This window comes from Homalodisca vitripennis, unplaced genomic scaffold (genome assembly GCF_021130785.1).
Source record: "Homalodisca vitripennis isolate AUS2020 unplaced genomic scaffold, UT_GWSS_2.1 ScUCBcl_3391;HRSCAF=8907, whole genome shotgun sequence".
Lineage (NCBI taxonomy): Eukaryota > Metazoa > Arthropoda > Insecta > Hemiptera > Cicadellidae > Homalodisca > Homalodisca vitripennis.
In genome coordinates, this window is record NW_025779512.1 from 36716 (window position 1) to 42715 (window position 6000).

Here is a 6000-nt window from a genome sequence, read left to right on the forward strand (position 1 = left end):
TCATGTTCATTTCTGGTGAGCTGATATCTTTGTAAGGCAATTAGAAAATCTTCTTTTAGTATTTTGGACTCTTGGTCATACTGAACTTTTAGTCTGCCCTTCGGCTTTGCTTTTACTTTTTTTGCTAGGGCATATATGGTCCCAATATTTGTCTGACAGTTGTCTGAAAATGTTCTGTATGCCTCTTCAACATCAGGGGCATCGTGTACCAGTTCCCACTTTTCCATTTCGAATTCCTGTTTTAAAGCTATTAAGGTTTTTTGTTGAGAAAATTCTTTTTTGTGTAGCTTCTTTTTTAGGGAAGACTTCTTCTCTCTCCACTGCAATAGAACAGATTTGGCCAGTGTGATCCGACATTCCACCTTGGATCACTGAAAAGTCGACTGCATCTTCAGGTATGTTGGTACAGATGCAGTCTATTGATGTTGTTGTAGAATGATTAGTAATTCTTGTCGCTGGAAGGGGGAAGCCGCCTGACTCCAAAAACCAGCAGTTCATCTTCGAAAATAGTATTATTCGTGTTAACAGTTAGCCTGTCTATGTTGATGTCCGCCCATTAAGATAAGTAGTTTTGCCTCAGCTGTAAATGAGGTAAGTATATCTGATATAATGTTTGATAGCTACATTAGCTTGTCCTCCTGGTGTCCGATAAACCCCTAGAAATGTAGAGAGTTTTTTTCTTGATTTTTATCTTTGTTAATGCAGCTTCGCATACCAGTTCTTTGACAACTGTTTGCTATGTTGATTGCTTCTGTTTCTGCGGTTTCTGTTTCCTTAATGTAGATTGCAACTCCTCCAATCTATGGTCTTTTCTACTGTAGTGTGTAATTAAATTGTAACCACTAATCTTAGTGAGTAATAGTTTATCTGATTTTAATCCATGTTCAGTAAGTATTAATATGGTTGGATGTAGGTCACTCAATAGATGGTTTACTCTTTCCAATTTCACTTTTTTTGATAGTCCTTGAATGTTCTGATGAAAGATGGTGATAGGTTTTTTCCTTGTTTTCTTTAAGTGGTGTTTTGGCTTTCTTGTATAATTTCTAAAAAAGTATTTGAAGTATTTCCAGGTACGATATCTGAAGGAGTGCTAGTTAATGGAGTCTTGGTCATGCTGTCATCTGGTGAGCTGTTTGTTTTTCTTGAGATTTTTCTCCATATGTTCTTTCAAAAAAATCTTCAAAAGTTTTGTCTTTAAGTAGAGTTGCTGTCATTGGGGGTTTGTTATGTACTCGAAAGTTACCGAAAGTTTTTACGTTTGTACGAACTATTGTTTTTTCGGGGTCTGTGTCTATCTGTCTGTCTATCTATAACGACACAATAGTAATTTTTTTGCATTATTTATTCTATTATTATCCTCAGATTTACACTAAACTTCCCTAATATTGATTGTATGTCTCTTTATTCTTATATTATTAAGGACTTGCTGATATTAAAGTCAGCAAGTACGTAGAGTGGTATAAATAAAAATACAATTTTGAATATTGAGTAATGAATGCCATTAAATAAGTAACAATCAATTTATTCATAATAAAAATCACAGATATATTACAAAGAAGGAGTAAAAGCTATTGAAAAACAGGGGCAAAATTATGATATCAGCCTTTTTATTTCGCTGCTCACTTCGTTTTCGAGGTTATTCTTGCTGTTGGTTCCATCAAATTGGATCACTCCAAAGTCACCCGTGAGGAGCCAGTCCTTCTTCTTGGCTTGTGCCACTTTCACCACATACAGGTCCAGACCAGATATTAGGTCGGCCTTGGCAGTGCGGATGGCAACGATAGGTGCAGGATTGAACCCTCTGAGACTCGAGTGGAAGGGTGTGTCATACTTCCAGTTTATGTCTCCCAGCAACTTCCGGTAGTTGAGATCCCCCTTGAAGATGATTATGCTGCTTTCACTTAGGATGCTATAGAGATGAGGATCCTGCTCCTTCATATCACTGTAGCTGAACGGCAGAGTCCAATAGAGCTCACTGTGTAATGTCCACTTCCCTGCAACAGTTCAACTCTAATTAACAACCTGTGTTTCTGATAGTCGGGGTCTCTTTGAATATAATGATGCTCTAATTCATGCTACCATACAGGTGAGGGTCCTGCTGTCTCATTTCACTGCAGTATATAAATTTTGTATAACATTCCAATTCTCATTAGCAAGTCTAACTGTTTACTAGAATGTTTGAAAATAAAAGAAGTCTCAGATTCAATACACATTTACAATTACTTGGATAATGTTTTAGTAACAACAGCTGATTCTCAACAATCAAAATGAAGAACAACCAACACCTACGATTAAACCAAATCATATATCTAAAGCACCAAAACTAATTTTCTATGAAGTAAAAGAAACATAAATAGGAAGAATTATAAAAGAAACATTAATAATGAAAATATCAATAAGGTATCTTCTAAATTGATCAAATAGTGCAAACAAAATTACTACTCCACTAACAAATATATAAACAAATCACTTTTACAAGAAACTTTTCTAAGTGAGCTGAAACTTAAAAAAGTTTACCCAAAATATGAAAATATAGAAACTGTTTCAGCTACCAGTTATTGGCTAATCTCTCTCAATTCTACATTTTCAAAACTCCAATAGCGAATAGGGCTAACCAGACTGCTTGACCACCTAAAACGGAAACCATATCCTTAAACCGTGACAACATGGTTTTATAAAATACAAATAGAAAACAGCAAATTTGAAACCATAACTGCAAATTAGTAAAAGAATACATAGCTACAAGTAATTCCTGAATTTCAGCAAAAAATCTGATTGTATCATAACCAATAAACACTGATATCACAAACATAAACATTACATCATAATTTTACTATAAAAAGCTGCAAAGCCTGGAAACTACTGATAAGGGCATATATTGATTTGAAACCCTATTGAAGCAACAGGAATCAGATAGTAGAGCTTACTTATATTACAAATAACACTGACAAAAAAAAAAAATCAGAACTACTTGTAAGCAGAGGAATACTTTAAGGCTCTGTTCTTTAACCAGTCTTTATATCCTTTTTATAAAGCAATGATTTCCTAAAATAACTTAAGAACTATCATGAAATGATGTTTGCCAATGATACAGCTCTTATTGTAACAAACAAGAACAAGACTTACTAGACATTTCCTTGAACATTAATAAACAATAACACCTTACTAAATAATACGTTAATGATTTCATTTTTTAAATTAATAAAAAATCCAACAGCTTTTCACCATTACTCAGAACCTATACTTAAATAAAATGATCATACCATGGCCTTCTAGAGTTAAATAAAATCAAATAAAGAAATATCTACGATAACGCTTACAACTTACCTTGAAAACATCTGTTGTAAACTCAATAAAAACTTTGTATAATAAAAAGCATTACACAAATAAGCAGCACCGAAGTATTCATGATTATAGATAATTGAATTGAAATATTCTTTATTCATATTAGTAGACAAAAAGTACATGAATGGTGTCAATTATTTACAATAAAATAGTAATAATATATTCTTACTAAGGATCATGTGTATTAACCAAGATGTACTTAACCTAAATAATGCAGCTAAAACAAATTCAATAACACCATATTTTACAGTAATTGTAGCTTTTGCTTGTTACACTGGACAACAAACATCAATCAATCAATCATCTTTATTTACAGTAACATTAAGAAACGTATTGGCGTCTAAAATATTATACAATCAGTACAAACAGAATATGTGAGTACAAATTACAATGTTGAAATTATTTCTCTCTACTGATGTGTAGCGTCAAAGAATTCTTTCAATGAATAGAGCGGTCTTGTCTTGAGCCAGTTGTGAAGTCCTGTTGTTAGTAGTTTCCCTCTGAGTGCTTTTAAAGATGTAGGCAGAGCATTGTATAACTTGCATCCAATGTAACTTGGTTTTCTTTGGAACTGGGCTGTGCGATGAGATGGAAGGGAGAAGTCGGTGGCATACCGGGTGTTGAAAATAATATATTCAATACAGATGTTTCCGGTCTGGTTCATTTATATAATAAAACACTGATCCCATCGACTTCCACCCAAGCCAACCACTATTCATTTAAGACCAGCCAACCACTGCCAGCTTACCACAGAACAGTGACTTCTAACTGCACACCAGACCTCAAAGATCCTTAGTTCACTTACAATTTTACTCCAGCAGCGTTTACTCTCTTATTGCTTTGGCAGCACACTGAAGTGTCACGATTGCGATTCATAGTGTTTATAAGGTTAAGCTGGAAGCTCACATTAGTCAACTTTGCAAACGTCTGAGCACAGGCCTATTTTATTTAAAATAGTTAGGGCCCGCCTCTTAAATAAAGGCATATTTCATTTAATTTTATGCAGAATTAAACATGAAATTCCTATTTTGTGATGGGTTTTAAGTATTATGTTGTTCAAATACAACTTTTCTGTTTTAAAGTTGTACTTTAACGAGTTCATTTTCATATGCTTTGGTTTGTTAAATTCTCTGTGGTTAGCTCTATGTTTTAGAGTTACATAAAGAGAGCAGAATTTTGTACCAACCAGACATTGTTATAAAGACGCAAATTATCAACTGAACAACAATTAAAAGAAGCTAGACAAACCTTGTTCCAAATAGTCTTTCCATTTGGCTGCCAGCTGTTGGCAAGCTGAGGTGTGGTTTGAGAGTCTCTCTATAGCTTGTAGGAAGTCCTTCTCCATAACATCAGACACGTACCAAGGAATGGCCTTGCAGTGGAAACGAACACGAGCAGCATTGTACATAGTTGTCAGATAGTCGGCTAGACACATGTCCACCATCACCTCCAATCCTGCATTGTCCAGCACAATGTCTGCAACATGCATGTACACTATAAGCATTGTACATAGTTGTCAGATAGTCGGCTAGACACATGTCCACCATCACCTCCAATCCTGCATTGTCCAGCACAATGTCTGCAACATGCATGTACACTATAAGCATTGTACATAGTTGTCAGATAGTCGGCTAGACACATGTCCACCATCACCTCCAATCCTGCATTGTCCAGCACAATGTCTGCAACATGCATGTACACTATAAGCATTGTACATAGTTGTCAGATAGTCGGCTAGACACATGTCCACCATCACCTCCAATCCTGCATTGTCCAGCACAATGTCTGCAACATGCATGTACACTATAAGCATTGTACATAGTTGTCAGATAGTCGGCTAGACACATGTCCACCATCCCCTCCAATCCTGCATTGTCCAACACAATGTCTGCAACATGCATGTACACTATAAGCATTGTACATTGTACATAGTTGTCAGATAGTCGGCTAGACACATGTCCACCATCACCTCCAATCCTGCATTGTCCAGCACAATGTCTGCAACATGCATGTACACTATAAGCATTGTACATAGTTGTCAGATAGTCGGCTAGACACATGTCCACCATCACCTCCAATCCTGCATTGTCCAGCACAATGTCTGCAACATGCATGTACACTATAAGCATTGTACATAGTTGTCAGATAGTCGGCTAGACACATGTCCACCATCACCTCCAATCCTGCATTGTCCAGCACAATGTCTGCAACATGCATGTACACTATAAGCATTGTACATAGTTGTCAGATAGTCGGCTAGACACATATCCACCATCACCTCCAATCCTGCATTGTCCAGCACAATGTCTGCAACACGCATGTACACTATAAGCATTGTACATAGTTGTCAGATAGTCGGCTAGACACATATCCACCATCACCTCCAATCCTGCATTGTCCAGCACAATGTCTGCAACACGCATGTACACTATAAGCATTGTACATAGTTGTCAGATAGTCGGCTAGACACATGTCCACCATCACCTCCAATCCTGCATTGTCCAGCACAATGTCTGCAACACGCATGTACACTATAAGCATTGTACATAGTTGTCAGATAGTCGGCTAGACACATGTCCACCATCACCTCCAATCCTGCATTGTCCAACACAATGTCTGCAACATGCATGTACACTATAAGCATTGTACATAGTT